Below are 16,095 nucleotides of genomic sequence, written 5' to 3' on the forward strand. Positions count from 1 at the left end.
TTGGTGGCTATGCACATCAACTGATCAAAGTAGATGTCTAGCTCCAGTCACCTTTCGTTCTTTGTCTTCACCTCGGTGAGTGTGCCAATGGATGGGATCACATGCATGCGCACAATGACATCCATGCTTCTAAACACTCGTGTAGGTGAAGCATGTAAGCTAGTAATGAGTTGCGGGAGTTCCTTGTAGTTCCAGATCTGACTCGAAATGCATGCCTTCAACTCCACTACCTTTGGCTTCATCATCTTTGGCAAGTGAAATGGGGCTCCCTTGTACCTCATTTTCCATATCTGCATGTGATCGACAGTAGTGTGTATGTCTGTCAAGATGTGTGCTCTCCTAGCACAACGATGTTGCCAACCATTAAGATGGACAACTCACTTATGAATGGTGACAAACCTGAAGTATAGCTTCCCATGACTGTCTCAAGAAATGATACTTCATCAAGTATCTCTTTCCTCAATTCTCCTCTAGCGGATGTCGTAAATTGCTCTTCTCCCTGCTTATTTGCTTGTAACTCCTTAGCCATGTGCTCCTTCTCATCTATCAAGAATCTAACACTTGAGCTAGTGGCTTTGTTATATGCCTTGGTAGCATCGGCCAATGTGGTTGGATGTCTTCCCACATTGGAAACGGTCACTTGTTCTTCAAACTGTGCAGGAGATACACAGACATCCGGAGTGGGCACCTTGCACGACTGCACAACTTTGTGTTGTGATTCGTTGAAAGATATGTTGTGCATATCCACTTGTGGATTGTCCTCAAGTATTTCAGTGCCTCCTTGATCACTTGGGACTTTCTCTACTATCGGATCTAGTGAATCCAGTGGAGTGACCTCTTGTTTCTGAGGCATGAGGTCAATGTCCTGATCTAACTCGGGCTTAACCACATCCGTGTCCATCTGTTCAATCTCTTGAGTGAATTCCTACTCCTACAACTGCTCACCATGTCTGCTATGTGCCAGCTGTTCAGATGAATCAATAATTTGTATAGTTACAGTTTCATCAATGTGTTCATGCTACACCTCATGTTGTTTATGTTCCTACTGTGCTTCCTTCTCTCTTTTGGGAAGCTCTTGTTCTTCCCTAAGTTTCTCTTTCAACTCCTTTTGCTACCTCCTCCTGTTTCTACTTCTCCCTCTACCTTTGCGTGATCCTTATGTTGCGCTTTCGCCTCTTCACCTCAATCTCCAAAGCTAATCTTAACACAAGTGGATCTGCTTTGAACTTGTAACTTTCCTTAGCATCTGCACTGTCAGCAACCTTCCTCTTACCTTTGTCAAGCGCAGGTCTGCTGCCCTCTATTGCTGTTGATGATGCTGCTTCATTCTGCACTACTAACCACTTTATAGCCATTCTGACCAATTCATTGAGCCTTGAGGAGTTATAGTAGTATCTCCATGGGTCTTCCTCAGACCAATGACACACCCCATGGATCCAAGGATGATACGCTCTCGCACAGTGGTCCTTCACTAATAAATGTGGGTCATATGGATTGAAACGTCTAGTGTCGAAGGTGAATCTCTTGAATTCCTCCGACTCAACCTCAGCATGCTTAAGATTTTGGATCTCATACAACCTAATCCGCAAAGGAAGAGTGGGACATGGTGCCTTCTTCTTCCTATGCAGTCATGCTGACAACCCTGTTGAGATGTGGCATGCAACCTCTTGCATGACCATCTTATCCATGGCAAAATTCAGAAAAACATGCAAAGCCTTTTCCACATTGTACATTCGGATGAAGATGCCAAGGGGTGATACATACTAATCTGCTATGTTGATCAATGCCTCCATCGCTGCCTGCAACATGCAAGGTGGATCCCACTCAAAGATCATCCTATACACCGGGGTGACAAAGTGGTCTAATAGTTGTATTATAACTCCACGGAAGTTGCATTTAGAGAACAACCTGCAATAAGTGTGCATAGAGGTTTCTGAAGGTGTCCATGCCCAACCCAATCCTGGGAACTACTGACGAGCACAGATCTCATCAAGTATGTAAGCAGACATGAAAATATTTGCTTGCTAACCCTTGGGTGGATTTTGGGCTTCCATTACTTGTTCCTTTAGCCGAAGAGCCAACATGTCGGACCAATTGAAACGTCTTCCTTCATTTGTGAGCTAATCTAACACAATCACCCAACTCTATGGGAATGTTTTCGTACTCTCTTGGTCGTATAAGAGGTATGAGAAGATTACCAAGAGCTTATATTCCTTCCACAGTATCCTTGTCTTGTAAACTTGGTTGGGTGTTGTCCTGAACTTAGACAACTCTTTCACCTAGCTCTTCAAGATATCTCTTGAGTTTGCACTGTTGTTGGGTCTGGTGAAGGGTGCATCCATTGTGACCACCAGTTGTGGAAAGTGATACATCTCCTGAAAGTCCTTTCTCCTGAAGGTAGCAAGTTTTGTTCCACTGACACTACTCAACACCATTGTCTCTGGATCAATATGCAAGACAATCCAGTGGATCATATTTGCACATGGAAACACGAGATACATGCATGCAATACGGTAGGGGCCAGACCTGTGTATGTTGACATAGACTCTACGGTCCTCCAGATTCTCCTCAAATGTACCTAAAAATATATCATTTATGTCCTACCATTTCATCTTGATCTCCTTGTCTATGAACAGCTTATTGTCTTCATAGATAGGCAAGCTCATAGACACTTGCTCGACCACATCTCTAGTTGCACTCTCAATGGTCTCCTTTGACCCTGCTCTCTTGGAAGCCATTGTACATGTATTGTTGAGAGACGAACGAAAATGTGTGATACCTAGAGATAGAGAAACACTCATGGAAAGCACAATGTTAGTTGAAAAACAAAAACAACTTGAGGACTGACATGCAACAGAACTGGGTGACTCACTAGAATATTTGGGCAATTTTCACTAGGAGGTTGGGAGACTAACTGCTGGAACTATGTAGAACACAATTCGGACTATCAGTGAGCTCACTGACTACTAAAACTAGGTAGAGCACAGTCCAAGTTGGCATGCCGAGCACTAAAACTGCGCAATGCGCAGTTTCAGTTAGCATGACTGCAACCCGATATAACTGCATTATGCAATTCTGGGAGCCAACGGGGCATTGTCTCTCATAAATTCACAGAGAAAGCTTGGGAGGCCAGTGTTGGGCAAGCTCTACGTAATTTCTAGGAGCAAGGGAAGGCCTTCACTCTCATAAATGTGCAGTGCAAGTCGGGCAAGGCAAGGTCTGGGCCAAGGCAGCTGAGACCCACCAATGGGCGACTAAAAACAGTAAAGATTGAATACATGTGTGAAGATGAGTGCAGACATGAGTGAGTGATCATGCATATAATCAATGAGTTCAAGATTTAGTAAACAAGAAAACAAGTAAGTGTGTGAAGTGATTCACCGCAACAGTGACCGTTAGTGCAAAAACAATGCCATGCATGCGAAAGTAAGGAGATGTAATGGAAAACTTGAAATAGTGCTTCGACAAGGTAACATGCATTAAAATGATAGCAAGCGTTTATTGAAACCAAGAAAACAAAACTCACACAAACTAAAATACAAAAAGTGATAGAAAAGCAGCAAAAGATATGAAAAGCGGACTTACCTCGAAAAAGTTGAGCTGAGTGTGCCGAATGCTCCTAGATGTGATGGGGGATGCCAGAGCTCCATTATTGAAGTGAATATTTAGCTCTGAAGCATTGAATAAATAGTTTTGATAAGATCGAGGCTTATGATGTGCATGCCACAAATCTAGGAAAGAGGGACACTCGGTGGGAGGTTTCTAAAATGAATTTTGCATGTAAACTCTAGCTATTAAAGATAGATCCCTAAAATCTAGGGATGCTTTTTTCTTTTTTGGGAAAAAGCATCCCATGCATTCAAAGCAAGATTTCTTAGTCCTAGAGGCAACCGGTCAACTTGGGATCACATGCAATGGACTACAAGCCTTTGGATGACTTCTGCATCATTTTTGGGTTGAGTGGCTTTTGCTGCCCCTCAGGCTTTACGCAATTTCTGGACTAAAGCCAAGGTTGTCAGCTAGATCTACACAAATTTTGAGAGTAAGCCCAGTGATGGGCTGCTCTACACAATTTTCAAGGGGAAGGCAGCCTGCTTTCTCTGCACATTTCTAGAGGGCAGTAGGCTACCTGGATGCTTTGCACAATTTTGGAGAGCAAGGTTGGTTTCCCTCCAGTTCTGCGCAATTATACAAGTGAGCACAAGAGCCAATTGATGACAAACTCGCGATATGTCAACTTGCGGGTGAAAGGAAAACAACCTAGCAAACACAAGTTGATAAGCCACAGAAACTCAACTGAAGCATAAGTACCTATTAGTGCAAAGGCATGTTGCTAAGGATGGTTAGTAGGGAGGATCCAAAACGAAACTAAGGAAAACATTTGGAGGATGGTTGTAGCCGCTACAACAATATCTTAGAGCCACAATGGACTATGGCCTTTAGTACCCAAGAGGTAAATATTTTTCACTAACGCTTTATAATAATGTTGATTGGGCAAGTGATGGATATGATCCAAAGAGAACTATTGATGGTGCTTTCTTTCTTGGAGAATATTTTGTTTCATGGTTGATGAAGAAGAAAGCTTCAATATCTCTCTTTATTGTTGAAGCAGAATATATAGTAGCAACTTCTTGTTGTACTCAAATCTTATGGATGAAGTAGACCTTGCAAGTTGTACAAGTATTCTATGACCAGCGTATTCCTATCATCTATGATAATACAAGTGTCATTAGCATGTCAAAGAATTTTTCATTCCAAGACAAAGCATATTATAATCAAGTACCATTTCTTAAGAGAGCATGTTACAAATTAGATTGTCGAGTTGGAGTATGTACCTACAAAAGGGAAAGTAGCTTATATATTCACCAAACCTATCCCAAGAGATCAGTTTGAGTATTTAAGGCAAATATTGGGAGTAGTTCCTCTTTCCTCCTTCCACTATATATTCCTTGAGAAGAAGAAAGGAAGCCAGCCAAGCACTTACCATATCAAAAGAAAGCTACTTGGTCCACAAGATCAACAAGACAAAGGGATATTGTTTGTTGGACACTTAGCATTATCTAGATGGAAAGTGGTTGTGACTGTGTTGGAATTGATTTCAATCAGATTAGCATGGTGATTAGGAGTCCAGGAGGAATCCTATGGTGGTTGCAGGCTTATGGTAGAGAATCATCATAGTATCAGGATTATTTAAAATCCATAAAATGATGAATATGGTAATTGGTAGTATAGTCTCAAGAGGAATCTTATGGTAGCTGCAAGCTTCTACAAGAGAATAATCACAGTAGCAGGCTTATTGGAAAGGCATAAAATGATGACTATGGTGATTGGGAGTCCAGGAGAAATCCCATGGTTTCTATAGTGCTTTGTAGAGAATCATCATAATAGCAGACTTACTGGAGAAGCCATAAATTGATGACTATGGTGGTTGGGAGTTAAGTATTCCAAGAGCAAAGAATCACAGAGATTATGCAATCATTTTATACGTAAAAGATGGGCTCAAAGTCTACATTGGACCCTCTCCATTGGAAATTTCTCTAAAAGAGCTTTCCAATAGTGTGTGGAAGTCTGAAAATGGTCTACTGGATCAAAAGTTATGGTCTGTTGATGTCAAGGTCTTGAAGTCCTAAGCAGATCAAAATATCAAAGGTTAGCAAATCAGAGCAGGTCATATCAACATATAGGAAGGTGAAGGCCATCGGAGCATTGGAGTAGGCTATATCAGACGTCGGAGAATATTAGAACCTCAGAGCAAGTCATATCGGGATATCAAAAGTTGGAGGCCATCAAAACATTGGAGGTCAAACCATATTGGAATGTCGGAGCCTCATAATTCCTTATGATTACAACTCATTGAAAGTGTCGAGGTTTGTGAAGGATTAGAAATACAAAGGATTTTGGTGCAAGACCAGGGATCAAGGAGGTTCTTCCTCTCTCCTTAGACAGTACACGTGACAGCTAGAGATTTCCCTTCAAAGTTGAAGTGGCAACTGACGTCAGCATGACATATCAGTACGATGGACACATGGCAGTTTGTTTTGGCATTTTTAGTGGCCCAATGGGGCAAATCAAAGTGACATGTGTCACCACTTAGGAGGTGCCACGTGGAGAAATGGAAAAATCATGACATCATCTTAGAGTTCAGCCTATCAGAGGTTGTGAACCTCGTAACTCCTGTGGAAATGGAATTTTAAAAGGTTATGATAAAAGGGGCTCTGATATTATCTGTAACATGGTCGTGTGGATACCAAAGGAGACAAGGGCTAAATAGAGGGAGCTAAAATAAAATCGGGACTTTGCAAAAGTTACGATATGAAGGGGCTCTAGTATAACGCTACAATGGTAAGCTAACCCGATGGTCATAGGCCCAATCTTATTAGAAACAAAACGCTCAGGGAGCTAAGAACCAACGGGGCTAAAGGTATCGAAGTTGTGTGATATTGCAACATTTCTTTTCTATGAGTTATGATATGTTGGGGCTCCATTGTAACATTACAATGAGTTAAATGGATGAATGGGTCGAAACTAGAGATTAAATGTAGATTAGCAGAGTTGTTTTATGGAGTCAGTGGGATCATCAGAAAGCGTTAAGACAAGGAAACGAGGACAACGGTCCATAGAGAAGAAATGAAGAAAGTAGTCGTCTACCTCTTGTGCACGTCTAAAAGATTTAAATAAGGAACAGAGTGTCCATTCCTATGTACTTTCATGCTTTGTGCAACAATGACTAAGCATGGGAAGTCATAGTAGAGTGTGCAGACAGACTGAGATTAAATTCTCAATATGGATAACTACATAGGGATTCAGTGAATAATGTGGCAACCCATTTTTATGTTTAATGCCATGACAAAATTCAATTAACAGACGCAACAGCAGCAGGAGAATCCATACTAAAGTACACTGAGGCAATATGGAAACAGACAACATTGTGCAGTGTGCATCAGAGGATCAAAACCCTTGATCACCATTGACCAAAGTGGGAGTATGTATTATTGAATAACAGAGCAGCAAGAGTGAGTGTAATGAGACAAATGCCATAGCAGAGCTAAAAAGTGTGTAGCAGAGAACATGTGCAAGAGAAGGTACAGTGTTGAGGATATGTTGTTGTGAGTAGAGGGTAAAGTGCATATGTATGAGACCAAAGGGAGTCTGTGGAACAACATTGGACTGAGAGCAGAAGTTGTTTATGCAACCAACCAGATTGGTATTTTCCATAATTGTATATGCCTCTATTTTCAATTTGAAAATTGTATGAAATAGTATAACAGTGGCAAGAACAGGTGTAGCCTGCATTCAGAAGAGGTTGGTGCCTCTTGAAAATTTGGTGCTTGTGAAACTAAGGGGGTCGGTTCCTCTTGTGAGTGGGTTCTCAAAAACAAACTAATTTAATTAAGTAGGTGCTTCATTTACATCATAAACAAACAACAATTTGATGGTTTTTTCCCTCTAGGTTTCCACGTGAAAACATCGGTGTCAAAATGTGTGTGTTGCTCATGTGATTGGTTGTATGAACATATGAATGCTCAAACTTGTTTCTCATTTACTTTATGAATGAATATTATCATAAGTAACAGAAAATAAAAAGGACTAAAAGCATATTTAGGAAAAATATTTAAAAATATCACTAATACTGATTCCCCCCCCCCCCCCCCCCCCGCGCATTAATTCCTTATTCCAAGATTGTTCACAGGGAGGGAAATATTGCAGGGGGGGCCTATTAGTTTCTTTTCCATTGATGTTAAAGGTGGAGAAGTACCTCAAAAACCATAAGAATGGGGAGAAGGCCCTTAAACAAAAAGTAGGAGGAGAAGGACCTCAAACAAAGGGATAGGAAGAGGAAACACCACAAAGGAGAAGTACACCAAAGCAATTGTACAGTAGAGGAGAAGTGCATCAAAGGAGGAGAAGCATCCAAATGAGGAGAAGACAAAGAAGAAGAATATGGACACTTTATTTATGTTTTATGTTGTTTTTTTTCTATTATGGTGTTTCCATTAATGCCAAAGGGGGATAATTTTAGAACATGTTGTCATTAATGGCAAAGGTGATGAATATAAAGGAAGGAAAGCAGAGATGTTTGCAAGAAGAGTGAAGATCGACTCAAAGTATGGTAAAGGAAAACATGGTGAAGGTGTAGTGACTTTGAAGCCATTTTCAATTTATCAAAACAACTCAAATGATTTTGGAACAGACTAAGATGGAAAAATCTCTAAAAGAGATTTCCAATGGTATATTGAAGTCTAAAAAGGCTTCCTCGATCAAAAGTTAAGGTATGATAAAAATTTATGCAAGAACGAAATGAAATATAGGTTCAAACAGAAACACAAAGCTATAATGAAAAATAAACTTCAATCCATTAATAACAAATAATGAAAAATGAATATATGAAGAATGGAAATACACTAGCTCGGGCGATGGTAGCTTATCTATAAGAAGATATGTGACCGCTACATGTCTTTTGAACTATGTTACAATGAGGCTCAAAGGCCTATTTATTATTGAGAAACAAGGGAAAACCCAAAACATCCAAAAATCTAACCCTGGGAGATGAAGCACAAAAATTTTGTGGTCCTCGCTGGGGTTAGTTGGTACACCAACTTCCCGGGGTCGTAACTTTGTCTTGTGATCTTTATTTGACACATATGATACCTCGTTAGAAATATATAATGGGGACTACAAATTTTGATTGAAAATCCTCCCATAACATTTTATTTTATTCGTTTTCCAAATAAAACATCATTTAGGGCCTCAAAACGACTCTGAAAGTTAGGACCTAAAAACATACCATAAATAGTAATTTGTGTTATAATTAAGGAAACAAAAAAAAGACATTTTTGAGGGTCCAAGTGGAAGAGGCGAGTGGCCACCAATATCCACCTAGATCATTCCTCTCCCCTTATGAAGCAATGGTCCCCATTTCCTTGAGTGCCTGCATGAGATGGGGAATGTCTACTGAACCTTGTCCCTGGTGAGCCACTTACCTTGGTACATGAGTTGGCCATATTTGGAAACCCAATATAGCTGGATCCTCTATTGGTGAGTGTTCTTGATCTATGTGTCAATGATTTGATCAGTTGTGACCTATTCCATACAGTCTGGGTCGAGATTTGTTGGTGTTAGTTGTTCAACAATGTCCAATGTGTCTAACAATGGTGGAAAGTATGGATGAAGGAGGTCCACATTGAACACTAAGTGTAGGCCAAGGAATGGGGGAATATTGAGCTCAAAAGTGTTGTCTCTCATAGCCTAGGTGATGATGTAAGGCCCATATTGGAGTGGTCAGATCTTCTGATGGGCTCCGAAACGGAATTCTTTATCCAAGTGCAACCAAACTTCGTCACCGACTTGAAACTTATGTGGCACACATTGTTGATTATGTCATTGTTTGTACTCGGAATTGGATTTATCAAGGATTTCATGAACTTGCTCACAGATGTGGTGGATGCATTCAATAAACTTGTTTTATTTATCAACATCATACTATACATGTGTATATTCTACCTATGTAGTCGCATGAGGCATGGCAACACCAATCAGACATAATGGTTGAAAACCTAGACCGACTTGAAATGGGATGCAGCCTGTCGAGATATGGAGAGCTCTGTTATAGTTGCGTTAAACATAGGGAAAGGTATCATCCCATGTTTTTCGACGTTTGGATTTGTACATGCACAGTATGTGAACGATCATCCTGTTGATGACCTCTATCTATCCATCAGTCTAGGCATCGAATGCAATCGACTTGGTGAGCTTGGTATCCAATAATGTCTAGAGACTTGACCAGAAGGTGGTCAGGAACCTGCTAACCCAATCTAATATAATGGTCTATAGGATCCCAAAATGTACCCACACTCATTCAAACAAGAGTTTAACAATGCCCTCCATTGTGATACTCTTCTTTCAAGCCACTAATATAACCATCTTAGAAAATATTTCCACAACTACAAGTAAACAATCAATATTACCATGCTTGGTATGAGGCCATACAACCGATGGATTCCCAGGGATAGCTAGGAGTAGGCAGAGGAGTGTATAGGCCTTGTTTTTTTATGGTTGGCTTGGTGATGGCATAAGTAGTGAAGGATCTGATATATTTTCCAACATCATATCAGTGTTTTGGACAATAAAAATACTTTTGTAGTACCATCATGGTTTTCTCCATGCCAAAGAGTCTTGCGACCCAACTATTCTGTTCCTCCCAAATCAACTTGGCACGCTCACTTAAAGGAATACAACGGTGGCCTAGGTAGCATAATAATGTGTCCTGGAGGTGGAAGTATGGAAATTTCTTACCATTAACTAGAATCTGGTATGTGGTGGCGAAATATATATCATTTTTTTATAGTTGTGGACATCGATAGGTCTCGTGACCATAAGAGTTGAGAACAGTGGTCAATGTTGTAAATCAGAGCCGACTGAGGTGATTTTCAACATGATTGGTGGTTCCCTTCTTGTATTTAATGTTCAAATGGAATTGTTGTATATATGTGGACCACTTCTAATGGAAATAGTTATTCAACCTCCATTTTGTTTGTATAAACTGAAGAGGTTGGTGATCTATGTGGATGATCATCTCCTTCCTGAGAAAGTAATGTTTCCATTGCCAACAAGCCTACACAATGGAATACATCTCTTTATCATAGGTGGGGTATTTTTGAATTGTATCAGAAAGTGTCTCAATATGATAGGCCATTCGATTCCCTTGCTAGGTGAGAATTGCACGAATAGCATAGTCAAAGGCATCTATCTCAATTTCAAATGGTTGTTGTAGGTCTGGCAATGTGAGTATACTTGCAGAGCAGAGGTGATGCTTCAAATCAACAAATTCCTTCTGCTGGGACTCAGACCAGAAAACTTTTCTTTCACTTTTCCTTTGGTAACTTGACTCAAATTCAAAGTGGTATGAGAGAATCACAACATGAACCTCTAATAAAAATTGGCACGGTTTAAAAAGCTAGAAAGCTCTATTAGAGTGGTCGGGGTTGCCCAATCCTGAATGGCATGGATCTTAGTCAGATCCACATGCATGCATTTCTCATCAATGATGTAACCCGTATATTGGACTTGGCTCATTCCAAAGGTGCATTTCTCCAAGTTGGCACATATTTTGTGCTACCACAATGTTTGAAGGACTTGCTAAATGTGCTACAAGTGCTCTTCCCAATTCTTGTTGAAGATGAGGATATTGTCCAGATATACAACCATGAATAAGTTGGTAAAGGGATACAAGATGTTATCCATCAACCTCATAAATTGAAAGGTAATTTGTAAACCTAAATGGCATGACCAACCACTCAAAAATGCCCTCCGTGGATTTGAAGGGGTCTTCCATACATCTGTGGGCTCTATTGGAACCTAGTGATAGTAAGACTTTAAATTGAACTTACTGAAGTACTTGGCCCCCTTGAGTTGGACAAGAAGGTCATCAATCCATGGGATTGAATAATTGTTCCTGACAATGATTTTATTTAGTGCTTTATGGTCAATGCAGAGTCTCTAGGTCCCATCCTTATTTTGTACAAGTACAATCGGGCCCCCATGGAGTGAGGAATGTGGTTAGATGTGCCCTTTTTGCAGCAACTCCTGGATCTGTTGCTTGATTTCTTCATTTTCTAGAATATAGTGAAGGTGTATTGGCCCATTGGCTAGGGGCACTATGGGAGTTAGATCAATTGAATGTTTGACCTGATAGTGCAAAGGTACCCTTGTAGGTGAGGAGAAGATGTCCCCTTATTCTTCCACGACCTTATCCACCTGCTTTTGCTACATTTTGGAACCCCTATCGAGGGCCATGGATGTGGCCACGATCCTCCCCTTACTTTGAGAGTGGATTATAAATATAAATAAAAATTCCCTGTGTAAGAGACAATCTTATTGGCTTACTTAGCAAAGACCAAAGAGATGGTGATAGGCGAGGCTACCTCTAGTATCTTGTAAAAATTACTGCCTAAATTAATAATAATTGTGTGAAGCCTAGACTCATACACATCATTGAAATTCCATAATTATGGTTGGCCTAATAACACATCACAGACTTCAAGACAAGTAAAATTGCATAGGACCTCATCCATGAAGGGATTATGTTATAGGAAAGATGGCACTACTGGCTCATGTGAATATCTAATCCTTGATGGAGCCATGTGATGGTGTATGGTTATGGGTGTTGTATGGTCGGTAGGCCCAACCACTTAATGACCTCCACTAAATTGAGGTTCCTTTGGATCCTGATGTCGACAATGAACTACAGTTGAAACCCCTTCACCCAGTGGAAGAGACACTCCCCTTTCTCTGGATCTTCTGGCTAAATCTTCTAGACCTTGGTGGTTGGAATGGTGGCATTGGGCTCTGCATCGATAATTTTCTTCCCTTTTTCATTCCCCTTGTCACCTTTTGACTTAGAGTTGGAACATGAATCTAACTTTGAAGCCTTCAGCTCAACAATCAGTGACTACTTGGCACCACACTCACTTGTGTTGTGAGTGGGGCTCTTGTGGAACTCACACCACTTTCTTGTGTCCTTCTTTGTCTTTGTGGTTTTATTATTTACTTGCGACTTCAATGGGTTGTCCTAGGTCACCCCACCTTGGCTCTATCCTTTGTTCTACAATTTGGGGGCGCCTTTCCCTTGCTTTAGATTGACAAATCCAAAATCTTACTTCTTCTATTTAAATTTCTTCTTGATCTTGATAGCATATCAGTATGTGGTGCCAAGCGAAGAGATGTCTAGGAACTCTATCTCATCTTGGATATATTTGTCTAGATAGTTGTGATACTTGAGAACCGGATTCCACTTAGAATCCTTGATACCCAAATTCATGCAAAGGGTATGAAAAATATTTGTGAACTCTGGCACGTCTTGGTCCCTTCCTTGCTATACTGTGGCCCATTTTCTATACTTATCTCCATAGCTCGCGACTGGGTAGTATTGTTCCTTAACGGTGTCTCGGTTTCTAAGTGGGTTCAACTAACAATAATGAGGGTTCCACCTCGTCTCTCTTCTCACAACAGGTTTCCCACTAGTCCTTGACAAGGGCGGTGGCCTTCAGGAGTGCAAAAGTGTTTTTTACCCTATTGGAAAAATTATGGACCAAAAAATATCCTTCCAACATATTCAACCATTTATCTACAACATTTGCATATTTTTGGCCTTCAAATATAGGAATGTCATAGTTAAATTGCACCTTCAAAGGGGTGGTGCCCTCAAGGTCATTTTCAGATGAAGATGCTTCGCCAGCTGATACACATCAAAGGATATGGGAAAATTTATCCATAATCTCATTCCTTTTTTGCTCAAGGGATTCTTTGAGCAACATTTTGAAAGGATCTCCTGCTCCCTCGTCTTTCTTTTCTTCCACCATGGGAGGTCATCAAGTTCAACAAGGCTAGACTTGCAAGGGTTCAACCAATTCAAGTCCTAACTCCTTATACCCCAACCTCATTAGGGACATGCATAGAAAAATAGAGAAATAGAATATCCCTTTCATACCCCTAATATAGATATATGTAGCAAGCAAATGAAATATAGATTCAAATAGAAACATAGAGCTACAACATAAACTGAACTTCAATTCATTAATAACAAATATTGAAAAGTGTTTACATGTTGAATGGAAATAAGTTAGCTCAAGAAATAGTAGCTTATCTCTGAGAAGAGATGTGACAACTACACACCTTCTGAACTATGTTACAATGAGGCTATAAGGCCTTTTTATTATTGAGAAATAAGGGAAAACCATAAACATCCAAAAACCTAAACCTAGGAGATGAAGTGCCAAACGTTTGTGGGCCCCATTGGGGTTAGTTGGTACACCAACTTCTCGACATAGTAACTTTGGTATATTATCTCCATTTGATGCGTAATATATCTCATTAGACAAATATATCGACGGGCTACAACTTTCGACTACAAACCCTTATCATAGGTTTTGGGTTTGCTTTTTTTCCAAAAAAAATGTCGTTTTGGGCCTCAAAATGACTCTTGAAGTTTAGGACCTGAAAAACTACCAAAAATAGTATTTTTTTCTATAGTTAAAGAACCTAAAAGAGACAGTTTTGGGAGTCCAAGTGTAATAGGTGGGTGGCCACCAATATCCACCTGGATCATTGCAGGGCAAATTTCAGCACTTGAAAGAGGAGAAAAGTCAAATAAGGGAAGGTTCAATTTAGCAAGGTTCTTAGTCGGGCCCGGATACACCCCGACCCCCAACCTTGTCTGGCCTTCAGCCTAGTCGAAAGTTTCAATGAGTACAGGTGTGAAACTTAGGGAATTGTTCTAACTCCCAACCCCCAACCTTGTGGGACCCAATTGGGCTTCCAGGCAAATCGGAGATCAGGAGTAGGTGTATATGCGCAACTAGGAAAATACTTCAACCCTTAACTGTGTATTTAACAGTTCCATCCAAAAATTTATATCAAAAAACATTGAAAAACTAAGATTTGGGACCATTTTCAATCATACTAATTCAAATCATGGATCAAACATGGAAATCTGTGATTGTGCTAATAAAGTGATGTGGATGCATAGGTGGATGATGACATCACCATGATGTCAGTAGTAACATGGAACCAATGATAGAGTGGCATGTCGAATGCAATTTCAGCTTTTTTGGGTGACCAAGTGGGCCAAATATGAGTGACACATGGCACCACTCAAAATTTGCCACATGGCATAGAATACATGAGAAAGGTGATATGGCAGTCCCTCAAATTTCATGCCAAGGGACGAGCTTTGTGATATTTTTCTATGTATTTTATTTTTGACAAAAACAAAAAATAGACCCATAGGTTGCGACCTTGACCTAGTCAATCCTTGGGGTAGTCGAATGTAGAAGTGAGAAGCTAGTGGGAAATAGGGAATACAACCAAACCTTCGACCTCTAACTTGCATCGAAGTTTGTGCCAATATCATGTTGTTTCATTGTTTTCGGTGTTATAATATCTGACAGAATATTCAAAGGATTGCAAATAAGTCGGGACTTCTGAGTAATCTGTAAAGAATGGAATATATAAAAACTCCAACCTCTGACATGAATTTGGCATTTTAATGCCAAATTTGGTGAAAAACAGTAAACCAGTGGAGTGACAAAATTTGGAGATAAGGTATGGATGACTTTGGCAAACAAGATGGCATCATGGATAAATTTAGGGGAATATTTGGAAAATTCGCTAAATCTAGAGTCAATATTAAATTTAGAAAATCTCAGCTAAAACCTCATAAAATTCCAGAATTGCAAAAATTGCATGCTACGCTCAGTTTTTTTGCAGAAATAGGTAAGGAGAGATAGAATACTTAAAGAACACATCCATAAGACTTGAAAGAAGAGGTAAAAATGCAACAATAAATAATGTATGCATGATTTTTGAGTTGAAGTTAACTAAAAGATCAATTCCTAAAAATATCAACTCAAAATATATATAAGAAAAATCGAATTTGTAAAAAGGTGGTTGTCAATGTGTGAGATGGATTGATGTTGCTAAAGTGTTTGGAAATTTTAAAAGTACTATTAGAATGTTGAAGGTGTTTGTGGTGATTGGTTGAATTGAAAAACTATTTTTTTCTGAAAGGAAGTGGCCTTCATGATTTGAGTTTGAAAATTGTATGAAAGATGAATCATTGAGGTCAGGCAAATGGAATTTGCAAATAATCAGTTGTAGCTCCCTCCAGTAGTTGTTGGTAAAATCTAGGGGTTAAATCTCCTTTCATTGGTATCTTATAAACATAGGGGTTGTAGCTCCTTTCAGTTGTAGCTGATAAATCAGGGAGTAGTAGCTTCCTTCTCATTGTAGACAAAGAACATTGTAACAGCAAGTAACGACTTGTCTTTGCAAATTTAATTGAAGAAATAATTTTAAGAATTTATGTTTACTATTTGTGTTTCTTATATTGATTCTTTTGTTGTTGATATGAATTAATTGTTGAAGTATTCATTGGTGTCCTAATTTGCTTGACAAGTGAAAGAAAGTTTTAAATTTTCTAGAATATTGATTCACACCACCCCCCTTAATATTGTCCTGGTTTCTAACAATCATAGACTTCATCGTCCCTTGCACATCTTCTCAAAATTTAATATGGTCCCTACTTGAATAGGCTTCCCT

Source organism: Pinus tabuliformis, chromosome 1_2, assembly GCF_031772625.1.
Source record: "Pinus tabuliformis cultivar Carrire ecotype Pingquan chromosome 1_2, CPIR1, whole genome shotgun sequence".
NCBI classification, from domain to species: domain Eukaryota; kingdom Viridiplantae; phylum Streptophyta; class Pinopsida; order Pinales; family Pinaceae; genus Pinus; species Pinus tabuliformis.